At 45.1% G+C, this 14,250-nt stretch overlaps 1 protein-coding gene across 6 annotated transcripts in view; it reads right to left on the reverse strand.

The window, feature by feature from the left end:
* The window catches only part of nfixb (nuclear factor I/Xb), a 153,694-nt gene that overhangs the window by 124,694 nt on the left and 14,750 nt on the right, over window positions 1-14,250 (reverse strand). The gene's annotated exons all lie outside the window — the stretch shown is intronic.

The raw sequence follows: 14,250 nt of genomic DNA on the forward strand, positions 1-14,250 counted from the left end.
CCATCGTCGCTGCCAACACAGCCGGGCCCTCCTCTCGCAGAACAAGGGATGCACTATTGACTAAATCCCCCCTCCCTCCCCTCCTCCCCCCCTCCCTCTCTGTCTTTCTCCCGCTCTACTATTTTTCTCTCTTCAGTCTCCCCCTCTGCCAGTCTGCGAGGCGCGGTGCCAACCCTTTCCACCGCCGGGCACTCTGCCCTGCCCTTTATGCAAATGCTTCAGCGCCGGCCCCAACTCACAACCCTTACTGTCTCCTCTTTGCTGTGCCTGCTCTGCTCTCTCTCTCTCTTTTCTTTTTTCTTTCTTGTTTTTCTTACACTCTTTCATTGTCACTCTTTATCACCATCTTCAAGAACTCACAACCCTTACTGATCCTCTCTGCCATGCCTGGGCTCTCTCTGATTCCCTCTTGCTTGGCTTGCACCTTTTCGTCGCCACGTTCTTCCATTTTATATCTTAGTATCTTCGGTTAGCAAAGGTGTGTGTAAATCAGAAGCAATGTGGACGTGTGTAACTGCGTGAACTTTGGCTGCATGGTTCTGGAAGACGCATTTGTAACCCGGGGTGGGGGATATGGGGGGCTCAGGTCCTCCCGGTTAGGTGTGTCAACAATGGGCCCGATAAAGCATGTGGCTCGTCTTTCAGAGAAAGGAGTCTGTGTGCATATTAGTGGGCATATCTGATGTGTATAGCACTCTGTTAACTGCACTGAGAGCATATTTTGGTTAGATAAGAGAGTGAGAAAGTGAAGCAGAGAAAGAGAGAGTGGGAGTGTGTGTGGGAGGGAGGAAGGGACACACAGAGAGAGAGAGACAGACAGAAACAAAGACAGACAGAAACAGAGACAAACAGTCAAGAGGAGTTTCCTTTGTAGCCGCCATGGCCCAGACGGAAGGGGGCTGGTGTCACCTCTGGGCCTAGGATTGCACACACACACATACACATACATACGTACAATCTTACACACACAAACACACACACACATAGAGTCATGCACAGGAAAAAGGACTGATACACAGACATGTCTGTGCCTGAATTGTTAACACAGACCTGCAGATTCAAACCTACACAGCAAAAGCTAGGCAGTGTGAACCTACACAGCAAAGTGCTTAGCTTAACACCCATAAAAGCCATATTTTACCACCAACTGGTTATTTAGATCAGGTTTAGCCAGCACCTTAAACCCTTAGGTCCAGTTTGTAGGTCTGCAATTCAAAACTGCATACGTTCGATGGAATAGTTTGTTGAAAAGTCAACCTGACATGATTTCTCATTTAACCCAGATGCAGTCGATAAGTCATGCTTGGTATTTACTGGCTTAACAAGAACTGAGACTAATAACTCATCAACAACCCAAAAGTGCGAGGGGTTAACAACGGAAATATGGTCTGAAGAATGAAAAATGCAGACCATTACAGAGGAGTCTGTAACTTGACACAAGACGGTGCCTTCCGTTAACATACAGCGTCCTCAGCTTCTTTACGAGAAGCACTGGAAAAGCTGCCCTGCCTGTAACTGCTGTGTGAGGGACAGAGCGAGGGTGTTTTGAGGTGAGCGGTGCTCTTGAACACCCTTTTCCTATCGGTAAATATGACTGCCCACATCCCTTTCCCCTCTTCCTGAGCAAACTTCCTCACGCCGAATTAATAAAGATGCCGCAACCTTGCAGCACCAGGAAACCAGCAAGCCGACGACAGACAGCAGCAGGAGGGGTAAATAAAACAAAGCCACGGCCAATCCAGGGCCTAAACAATCCCCATGGCAATGCTTGAAGAGACCCACGGCCAAAGGGGGGCACAGAAAGCGAATGGGATGCCTTAAAACTGAGAGGTTTCATTGGTCGAAGAAAAAAAACCCACAAGACGCACCCCTTTCCCAACTGGCCTGAGTTGGCACTCCCGGGCCCCCAACTGCAGGTTCTTATTTTACACACGCCAAAAAAAAAGAAAGGAAAAAAAAAGTTAATAAATGGAAAAGCACACAAAGAATTACAGCTCCAAATGCCACTGCCACACCACTCCTTGCACTTCAACCTGCAATTCCAATCAGGTGCCTCTATATTTCCAGAACATCTGAGCATTAGTGTTTTCGGCCAGCCAATTGCGAACCGGAGCGGGCCTGTGCCGTAAAGCACAGGTTTTGGCGGGCAGAGTTGCAGGAGGGAAATGAATAAGGTCTTTTTCTTTAAGCTCCCAGATCAGGATTGTTAACTATGGGATTTGGTAGCGGACTCTCTCTCGCTCTCACTCTCTCTCTCTTTCCCTCTGGAGGGGAGTAATTGGGTTATGGAGCACAACCGCATCATTGTTTTAACAGTGGAAGGATTGTACCGGCCAAAGTCCCACCAGCGACATGCCTCGCTCACGTCAAATGTATTTTAAGGAGGAAGGCATCTCTTCTTTTTTTTCTGGCCTTAAGATGCTGCTGTGCCTCTTTCTTGTTTTGACTCAATGGCTGTGGGTCTCCACACGGCCTAGGTATTCACGCTGCCCTGGTCTTGGCACAGCGAATGATTCCTAACCGGAGTAATATGGCTATGATACATTCACATTTTTTTTCCAGCCCTGGGGGAAATATAATATGGCTGTATCGGCTGTTTTAATCACATGCTGCTTCCAGGGCAAAGAAAGAGGAGAATACAAATAGCCTTGTACAAAAACCAGGTCTGTTGTTCCTTATCCACATGGAGCCCCTTAAAATATGTGGCATGTTGGTCTATGAGGAGAACAAATTATGTCCTCTTAGAAGGTAAGGAAACCACTTCTGTGGCAAAAAAAAAGAATGTTTCTAAGTTCCAGAAGTTTCTGTTTTCTTTTTGAGAAAAACAGTTCTCTGCTGGTCACTTTAGACAGAATAAGCTCGCCACGACATCTGAACGTAGAGCAGCTGTAACAAAGGAGACTTCCTTTCCATCTTTAACTTAACAAATAATTACGGAACCTACACCGTCAAGTGTCTTTAAGCACAAGCCTTGGCGAAAAGGCTAGATTTTAAGGCAGACGTCGCTGCACTTGCTCTCCTGGTCGAGGCCTGAAAGTGGCTTTCTGAAAGCCCGCTTGTTTCGGTGCTGTGTGCGTTTTCCCAGCTCACATATGGCTTCTATTCCAGACGTATTCATCAGAGCTACGTCAGGCGCTCTGCAGCTGGACCGAAAACAACTTGGAGAGAGGGAGAGAGAGAGAAAGAGATTGATTGAGAGGGCAGAGGAAGACAGAGCAGAGGAAGGCAGAGAAAGACGGCGACAAGAAAGACTGAGAAATGAGGCGAGCGGAGAGAGAGAGAGAGAATTATATGATCCAACCAATAACAAATCTGCACAAACAAATCCATGGCCCTATTTAATCACCGGCGGCTGTATTCTCATCTGCTCAATGAGCTGTAAGAAATCCACTCTGTCACAAAATTCGCCGTCAACACCAGAGAGGGGGAGCCTGGAGGAGTCTTAAATTAGCATTACTGTCCTGGCATGTAAACATAAGGACAAACACACACACCCAGCTGCTTCCTGCAGCCACCTCATTTTCTGCGCTTTACGTGAGTCCAAGTCAATACATGGGATATGACTTGAACTTCGAAAAGCTCCCATTCATGTGGAGCAGAAATCCCACTTTGGTTCTATATGTTATTCGCTCCTTCGTTTTTTGGGGTGTTTTTTGAGGGGGGTCGAAGGACAAGCGGTAAAGACCTCAGTCAGACTCAGTGAGCCACAAGTTTTGAGGTTTTTTTTTAGAGAACAAACCAGGAATAAATAAATAAATAAAAAAAGCATGTGCAAGAGTATAGAGCTGTTTTTCTGTTCGTTTCGCAGAGACTAGTCTTCTCTTTGTTTGGACTTTCCTGCGCACATGGTTAATGTCACTCTGAGTTACCCCGCTGAAGCGATTGTGTGTTTGGGCTCCTCAATGTTATTCTTGAAACGCTTCAAGTCTGTGGAGAGTACTGAAATAGTTTAAACCTACGGGAGGTTACTGCTTTCTCTTCGTTTCTCTTTCTCCAACGTATCCATTCACCTTTCATTAAGGTCTTTAAAAAAGAGGAGGAGGGGGCATGAAATATTGCAGCACGTCAGGAAGAAGATGGTTTAAGAAGAACTTAAAGATGGCACAGGCCGCCCATTTGTAGTGCTGGGCTTTTCTTTGTGAAGTGAGCCAAGGGTATCTTAACACACGGGCCCACTCTCAAGAAGCCTGCACTCAGCGTGGGCCTGGTCGTAGTCTGTAAGCTGATTTGTAAAAATGAGCTTCAACCAAATGTCTCCAAGAACTAGGTCTACATTAGGTGTACCATAAAGCAGCATGTGAAGAACCTTCTAAAAGTGTAAGGAAACATCCCTTGAGGTATTGCTTCTAGTCCTTATGCTTAGGCTTGGCAGTTTTGGTGAACTTTAGTGCATTTACGACATGCAAACTTCAGTTACTGCAACCGTACTTGACTTTTTAAGTTTCTCAAACTCTGAACAGAACGTTTGGGACAGCTGCTGCTCTGTGGTGGAGTGTTCACTGCAGAAGTGTCTGTTGAACAGACAGAAACCGATCCCTGTCCTCCCATGCGCTACACTACACTGGGCCTGTCTCAAAAAGGCCTACAGCCTGTGGCCTGCAACCACAGCCAGCAAACGCTCACAGGAATCTCTCTCTCACTCTCACAAACACACACACACACACACACCCTCCCTCGCTCCCTCTCTCTGTTTGCTCACAGCTGCCGAGTCTCCGCTGGGTTCATGTGAGGTAAAGATATGCTATATTATGCAACCGCGTATAGATTTTCCACCGCTGGCCCCAGGCCAACTTCCTGCTTGCACGGAGAGAGCGCGAAAGGGGGGAGAAGACGAGAGCAGCCCGTGCCTTTGTTCCCGCCAACGGCAGGCAGCGTTAACGGGCGGATTGGTGGCATACAACGCCATGCTACACTGCCATGACGTGTTGCTTGTCTCACTTTGGCGACCTTTGCTGCGGTTCTGCTTTCAGAACACTCTAATGAAAACAGCCCCTCAACCCAACAACAAAAAAAATCCTCATCTCTCCCTTGCACCCTCCCAGCAAGCCCCAAGACAGGAAAACTCTCTTCCCGCTATGCGGTTAACTCCTAAGATACTCAACAAGACTTCCCAAAAAACTGACTCACTCTTTCTTCATCTCGCTCGCTCTCTTCTTTTTTTTCGTTCTCTGTATCTGGACAAACACTTAAGGGTAAAGAATAAAAATATACGACTTCCTCACATGGTCATCAACTTAGTGATTTCTCTGGCTTAATAATGTGAACTGAGATCAGCCTATGGGAGCTTTAAACTCTCATTACAGCTTCTGGCTTCGCCCAAAGTCCTTTTAAAGATAGTCGCTAAAGTTACAGCGGCGCTTTAGAGCAGACAACGCTTACGCATAAATCACTGTTTACAAAACAAAGAAACAGTGGGATAACACACAATGAGCACACAACCCTTACTGCTGGACAGGCCTGCACCAGATCAGCACCGACCAATCAGGTTTCACGCCATCCGAGCAACAGCCAATCGTCTTCATTGCTGTTGCTAATGCTGAGTGCTGTTGTGTTGCTATGCCTTTGCACATACCTAATTATGGAGGCAGGCAGGTGCAGGAGAAAACGTGCTAATGCAATGCATTTGGACAGTCAGACAGTTTGCTGGGGTCGGAGCATGCTGCCATATGGGTTAAGAGTCAGCCGAGGCTCTGGCACATGTGGTACGCTGGCAGTGTTACAGGCCGCCATTCCCTTTCAGTCGAATTCTCTCACACATAGACATAGACACACACACACACACACTCTCCTTCGCACATGCACAGAGCTCTGTCAGTGCTGAGCGTGATATCTACAATCGCCACCAGATTGACACGGATGAGTCAAGAATGCACACCTGCGTCCCATGTGCTTAAGTGTGTGCAGGTGTGAGAGGTAGGAGTGTGTGTGTGTGTGTGTTCAAATACATTATGCATGAGGCTAGACAGTTCTAAATGAGTCTGTTTAAATGATGGAGAGGGAGGGGAGTGAGAAAGAGAAAGAGATACAGACAGACAGAGACAGACAGCGAGGGAGAGAGAGTTCTCAGATTTCACACTTGCCATGTGTCATTGACTGTGATGGAGAAGCTATATTGGGATCAGTCTGTATCAGATATGGGTCAGGCATTTACAGTGTACACCTCTATAACTGGCAACAAGGTCATACAGGACTATCTCTCTGGAACACCACCACAATGGCATGGGCCTGAACTCTCACTACAGCCCTTTGCTTTCGCTCTGATGAGTAACTTCTGTAAGGCATAGCGCTGAAGGATAACATTGATTCGTGCAAAGTTGGGTGTGACCTAAACATGACGTCTGAGGTTTGGCTATTGCCTCAGCCTACGCACTGGTAAACTCTGAAACACCAAATTGCAGGCACACTGATCTATTCGCCAAACACCTCCTGTGTGCCGTTTTAGCCGGGCAAGTGTGCTAATTGAAGACAAAGAGCGAGCCGACTGTCTCAGACAAAGATTGAACCGACAGAGCACAAAGCCAAAGCTGGAGAAACTGCCTAGCAACACAGCGAAGCTTCGCCAAACCAACGCCAAGCCTGGCAGAGCCCTCGACTGCAGCCATCCACACCCTCCAACCTCGAGAGCCATCTCTCTCGGCTGAGCAAACTGCCTAATATAGAGTCCTAACGGCGAGGGCGAGAAATGGAACCATGTGAAAAGGTCCTGGACTGTGTACATTGATGGCTAATCAGATGAACGCACGGTACGCAGGCCCGTCCCGTTTTACCGGCGGCCCTTCCCATTTATCAAACAGATGCAACGAGAGGCCATTTTGTCCGCGCTTTTACAAGAGGCCTTCTCCGTTTTCCCACAGATCTTAGGTCTGATCAGCAGTGATCATTTACTTGCCTCCCGTACTAAAAAAGAGGGAAAAAATATGTTTTGTGGCTTATGTATATGCAGGCTCAATTATGTAATTTGCGCTTGTGTTCGAGTGTGTGTTCCATAACCATGGCAACAGCACAACATATCAGCAACCGCAGAGCCGCAGTGGAGCTACGGGCACTGCCAGGGCTCTGCCAAGGCCTAATCCATGCCAGGAGTGACATGAGCGAAGGGGAAGGGAGGAGGATACACACACACACACACACTCGCACACACATACACACACTGGATATCCTCCTATTCTTCTTGGCTGGAGACTCCCATGGCAATAGCAGCAGGAATCCATTCTCCACGGATACTGGGACAGCTGTGCAGATAGCAAATGAGGAGCGATCGATTCGGGCTTTGCTGTATACGGCTCAAGATAAAAAACTACATGGTGTTTAATTCTAAGCTATATTCCCCTCTGCCAACTCGCATCCAATTCAGGCCGCCTTTGTTTCTGCCACCACCTAATACACTGATAGCAAAACAGCATAAGCTCTTCGGAGGATTTATTACCCAACTATGCACTGAAAACGTACTCTGGTAGCGCTCTGTCAAGCCAGGCGATGATGTGTCTGTTTTCAAGGGACAGTTAGCAGTTTTATTTTTTATTGTTAAGAGGAAATGAATCACTCACCTCTTTTTTTCTTTTTTTTTTTTTTACCATTCATTTAAATGAACATCCCAGATGACAAAGGGAACTGACTTTAACTTGGTCGCTTTGAGACTACAACAGCTTGTTGTTTTTTATTATTGTTGACTCTCTGGACAGAGTGAACAGGAACCGGAGTCGCTGGGTAGAGGAGACGATAGGGGCCCGGCAAAAATGAATAAGTAAAAGGTACACAGTGTCCCTTTGCGTGGCTCGCATTGTTACTGGGCCTGCGGCCCTGATACGGCTCTGTGAAACGAGCCCAACCCGGTACCACCGGATAACGCTCGAGACACTGACTCCAATTACAGTACCCGCCTTCCATTCACGTAAATGCATAAAGCAGTGACGTCTTGGCCTAGTGAAGTCAGACAAGACGTCCCTTCATTCTGTCCTAAAGATAAGAAGGGGAGCATTAGGATATTATGGATCATTTCCAAAATGCTTGAATAATCCCAAACTCATATACATCACCAATTCACTGCAACGTGTAATAAATATATATATTGTGCTATTAATAGGCTTCACATTTTATAATAAATTATTATAGTACATGATGTCATATAAAGCCAATTTTGCCTTATTCAAATTTAAGGCTGCCTTGTACTGCAGTTACTGTTCCAGCCAGCCAGTGGCTGCAGCTGTGCTCCTGAAAAAAACTGCTAAAATGTAACTGTCGTTCCAGCCTAAAAACTAAGATCCTGCAACACTGCCTAATCCAATGATAATGCCACATGGGCCTAATCTGCATTAAGGCACTGGTCTACTGCTTGCGATAGCACATGTGAGTGTGTGGTTAAAACAGTGAAGGTAAGTAAATCTCCAAGAAATAGAAAGATGAGTGAATCAGTGAGGCTGTGAGTGAGACCATAACGTAGCCCTATTTGCGAGTGAATGAATTTGTGAGTCAGTTGCAGTGAAAGTGTCCATGAGTGTGTGCGTGTGTGTGTGTGTGTGCATGTGCCTTTAATTCCAAAATGTCCAACAATTCTGTTTATTCAGACCGTGGTTCCATCAGATTTTAATCCCCTGAACAGCTGTTCCAACTCATTTTCCAGGCCTGGGGAGCGAGAGAGAGCACAAGCAGGGCTGCTGAAGATAGATTGAACATTCACCTCTCAAAATATGACTAAATGTAGTTTTCAGAGGAAGGTGAAGTATATAGTAGCTGGGTGACCTCAGCTGAGCGGTGATATCTGATGATAACACTGGGCTCGCCGGATTGTGCTCTCGCCAGAATCTCCAAGAGTATTTGGCTAAACCTTTGTGCAACTCTTTTCGCTAAGTTTTGTAAAAGTGAGCAATGACCAGCACAGGATAAAAAAAAATAAACCATGAACAATTACACCAAACATAAAACATTAAAAAGTCTTAAAGCACAGGCCATATGGTACACAAAGGCCTATGAGCATCAAAAGTGTCCACAGAACTTGTCTCTTATTTTTCATTCAGATCAACACTGTAATTAAGAAGTGTCCTTTCCTCTGAGTGATGACCTGACGTGGAACGGTGCCATGCTGAGAAACGTGCGCTAGCTCTAGTCAGGCTAATTAGCCTACAAAACTTTCTTTCGTGGGCAACGGTAGATCAGCTGCCTGAAGCCTAATAAAAAGCTAGAAAGCCTGTATATTACTGAAAAAACGTGGGTAATTGTAGCATAATGATTTCAAGCCCAAACAATTGTAAACGTTGTTTATGTAGAGCTATAGGAGAGCTGTGCCTGGAGCTCAGTCAGACTTGAAGCCGACACGGAGCCTCCTCAGAGTTCAAACGCAGCGTTTCTTCACAACAACTACGGAAAATGTTCTGAATAAAGCCTTTATGTAACGAGAGAAAGGGAAAGAAAATTCAAGGGGGAAAAAGGCCCGAACACCGTGAGGTAAACGGGGTCGTGGAGCAACGCAACGAGCGTGTAGCTCCGGAAACACGACGAAAATACACCTTACTTACACTTAAGGCTAATGGGAAAAATACATGCAGCTGCTAAAACTTTCTAAACTGAATAAACAGCATAGTTGTACACTTAAGCGACCGATCTGTCCGAATTTGACCAAAATTTAATACATATATATATTCTGCATTTAAATAATTTACAACAGCGGTAAACATGCTAACAGATGTAATGTAGCTCAGTGCTGTTGACGTAAGGCAGCAGTCTGTATGATTAGGCCTTAATTAAAGGAGCCTCCCGTAGACTAAACCCACACAGCTTTGAGACTAAGCAGAAACGTAGCGAGTGATTAGTCTAATGAGTTCTACATAAAACCACTATAAAACGAGTATAAGCGTATTGCAAAATTATTCCTTGCTAAATTTCAATCGTGTAATTAGTATTCAATTAATGGAGAACAAAACTAATCCCGCCATTTTTCACTGCTGTAGTAGTAAGGTCTACGCCAAAGACACGGGAGCGCGCATTTGGCTGACGTGATTTAGCAGATCATTATTTTTTTATTTTTCCCCTATTTTTTTTTTTTTAACAATAAGCTGAGCAGTTAGTGAGTGAGTGCAAATGCAGAACTTCTGCTCTAAACCGAAGGCAATCAGTGAGCATGGGTAAATGTATCATTTATGTGCATTAGGCTGTCCATGCAAATAAGCTGGTAACAAGAGCTAAATATCAGAGCAGAGCGTGGACATAAGATTAAAATGCTGGGAGAACCGAGTCTCTGTTTACCTCGACTAAAATTTGATTCAGTTGTCCTACCATGCCAACGATAGGAAGGTCCCCTCCTCTATAACCCCCTCAACTCTGCGGATTTCAATTTTGGCTTTCCTTCAACTCCATTCCGCACCGTCCCCCGCAACCCTAAACACACCACACCGCTCCATTCCAGGAAAGCTTTTATCAGTGTCAATTATTCATCTGATTGTTTACACTTGTTGTCATCCCTGACTTTGACGGTCCATTTTTTAATTATTAAGCGCAATTAAACCAACAAACAAAAATGATGTAAAACGCGTCCCCAGACACAAAAGCCCCCAGATTCCTGAGCGAAGCTGCGCGAGCGCCAAAGTCCTGCTACGCGTGGACGTTCGGTGTGGCGCGAGCGTTTTATTATTATTTATTTATTATATTCTAATTTCTTTTTTTTTTTACAAAACCTGCGCGTGAAAAACACGGCCTGCACGTACACGAGAAAAGTTTGCCCCGAAGCCCGCGCGTGCACGAGAAAAATGTCCCCGCGACCCGGTGCGCATGCATGAGAAATCCTTGTCACCCAGTGCGCGGGAAAAGTTGACCACGCACCCCGCCCGCGCACGAGAAACGCTTGCCACCCTCAAAACCACTCCTTGAACCCGCACGCATCACTCTTTTCAGTGTGCTGCACTAATATGCGCCACATTATACACGGCGCCATAACTACACATCACAGTCCACGATGCACAACATCCTCAACAGCCCTGCAAAAGCGCCTTTTGTCCTCTTCACAACTCCCCACCAAGGCTGCCTCACACCGCTGAACGACGCCTGAAACGCAACTCGCACATGCGTGCGCGCGCCACGTGCGCGTTTGGCCGCCGCGACTGTTATCAATTATTTTTTAATTAATGGAAAGAAACACGCGCTGTATGCGAGCTGCGTCGCTGCACTCCTCTAACTGCCGCATAACAACCCCAACACTTATTAATTCCAGAGGTCCTGCAAATATAGCTTTTTTATACTGTACTGAGAAAACCCAAAGGCTATAAAATGTTGAGGGAGAGAGAGGGAAGGAAAAAAAGAAAGCTTAAAAATGCCTGCAAAGCAGTTTTCTCTACATCCTTTATACAAAAAAAAATTATATATATATACAGCTTTGGCCAAGCCATGAGAGGCCGGGGGCCACATTCTGTAATATTATAATATTTGCTTTTTCCAGTTGCATTTCACTCACTAATGCTGCTTCATCTGGAACGGAGGTACGCAAGGGTTCAGCGCAACCTAAGCTGGTAAATATGTGGATTTCGGACGCAGGAGATAAATCTGGCCTGATCTGCTTACAGGAACACGACCCGGGCCTTCAAAATCCCCCCCACCCTCCAGCAAACTCACTAAAACGTGGCTGATAAATGTCCGGCCTGTAGACAGTCGGACAGTCAGCACAAAAAAAGTATGATGTTAGTTTCTCCCGTAATTCATCCCTGGACCCTCAGCATGCTGTACCTTTTAGGATTTGTGGTCAGGAGAAACGCGAGTGAAGGTCTGAAAAGGATCTGCAGTAACTACAAAGCTGTTCACTTTGAATGATCATCACTGTAAAAAACAATAACACTAAATTACACTGTTGTTCTCAATTACAGAATATGACTGTGGCCGGTGACTATTGTTCAAGTGTTCGGAATGGAAAACAGACCACAGGCCTGTAAAACCCAGAGGAAACACACACACACACACACACACACACACACACACACACACACACACACACACACTCCTTCTGCAGACCTGCTGCAGAGGCATGGGAGTGAAATTGTTTTAATAAAACCACTGTAAAATCGGGAATGAATTACACATCACAAGGACTCTGCCAGCTTTCTTGTCCGTCGTTGCCTAGGGATAAGCAGTTCCGCCGTCGCCCAGAACGACTGCCTGAACCCGTGCGGTGAAACTGCAGGAAACGGCCGTGCGTGTTTGTGTGTGTGTGTCCTGAAGGGTGGCTACTATTTGTCACTCACTTGCTGGGCAAGATAAATACTACCACTACTACTTCGATAATGTGTGTGCTGAGGAGCTACACTCTGGCACGACCAAAACAGAGGCACTGGAGGCAGGCAGGAAAAACACAAGAACGTAAACTGTGTTCTTGGCGGCGAGAGTCCTGACAGAGTGCATGAAAAGTGTGAGTTTAGAAAAGTTGATGAAGGGGAGAGCTTCTTTGTGCTAGACAGAAGCAAAAGGAAGACACGAGGAGGAGGCGTTTGGATAACTGCGGCGGTTCTCAGAAAAAACAGACAGTTTGTGGTCTGTCCGCGTGTAAACCTCTGCCGCGTTGCCTTCCCCACACACACACACAGACACTGCTCGGTCAAACTGAAGAACACTCCTGATTACTCTCGGAGTATTAGAAAAGCTACCATGCCATTCGCTGAAACAAAACCAAAAGCACACACAAATTGTGTGCGAGAGTTTGGAAAAAAAAACACGCAGGAGATTAGTTACACTTTTTTTTTTTGCCCTGATCAGAGTTCTTTTGTAGGAAACGGACATGACACTGTGCCAGGATTTGCAAAGAGAGGGATGTGTAAATGACAAATCTGACACATTAGTCTGCTGTAATAACAAACATATTCGCTATTCAACAGAAGTAAAAGAGCTGTGACGATTTAACGCACAAAAGCATGCCAGTCGAGTGCGAAGCGGACAACAACTCTATTAAACAAGTGGACCAAGACAATACAAACAATCCTTTTACTGAAACTGCATGAATGTATTAAGCGTGGCTGCGCCAATATCATTAAAAAGGCATGAATAAGGCAGAAAATAAGAGTAGTTCGTATTTAGAATATTCAATCTGTTGCATTAAATTTAATTAAAGCAAGAACTTGATATGAGCGCCTTAAAGTGAGAACACAATTGCGTGTATTGTCTGTTTTAACTGCAGTGTCAAAAGAGACAATCTGGGAAGGTAAAGAGCAACTGTGCCCTGCTTAAATGCATAATTAGCTGTGTGCAATGGAAACAGAATGAACACACTGCTATAATAAAAGTTTGGAAAATAAGCACCATGAAAAAAGTGTAACTGATAGTATGTGCAGAACACACACCTACAGGCAACTGCACTGAATGTTACATGAAAATAAAATGCATACTAGACTGTCTGGTGAGACAAGCTTAAGGAATGGAGCGACTGCATATCTGGCTTGCGTAATTTGAACTGAGCAGCATTTTCTGTTTCAAACGTATAACAGGTCTGACAGAAAAGGGACAGAACGGACACACTGCACACAGTACTAAGATGTGGATAATGTGCACGTTAAGCAAGCGGCTGCATTAATTATTATATCAAAATGAAAGAAATACGTCCAGTGGGATGAGCTTAAAAACTGTACATTTAAAGAAATATGTATAAAAATATACATTTAAATATATACATATATAAATCTAAAAATCTTTCAACAAAAAAAGTCAAGTATTTCTGTTCTATTCGCTTGTGTAGTAGCTTCTCTATATCCCCGCCACATTATAAAAAATGTGGATCATAAAAAAAGTTAGTTAATGCACACACTACACACCTACAGGCCACTGCATTGAAAGTTGTATAATAAGGTAAAATACGGCCTGTTCGGTGAGGCGAGCTTAAGTCACTGCGAGAGAGCATGTCTGTGTAAGTACATGAATCCAGAAATGTCATTTCTAGGGTAAAACAAGGGATAAGAATGGACATACCTTCATCACGGTATAAATAAATCTGTGGATAATAACAAAAAAAAAAAGCTTCAAATGCATTCAGTGTTAAATGCAAAACTGCGAGGCCCAGGTAAATGAACAGGGCAGTGTTTTCTATTCTAAGTATAAAACAGGCCTCGTGTAAAGGGGCCAGAAGGGAAGGACATACCTTTGGCATATGAAAAATGTGAGTCATAAAAAAGTTGAATTGTTAGTGATCTACACATTACACACCTTTTTTTTTTTTCTAGGACCACCCAGAATATGTACTTCTGCACGTATATGCGTCTGGACCCCCCCCCCCCCCGAACCCCCTAG

This window comes from Salminus brasiliensis, chromosome 12, assembly GCF_030463535.1.
Source record: "Salminus brasiliensis chromosome 12, fSalBra1.hap2, whole genome shotgun sequence".
Taxonomy (NCBI): Eukaryota; Metazoa; Chordata; class Actinopteri; order Characiformes; family Bryconidae; genus Salminus; species Salminus brasiliensis.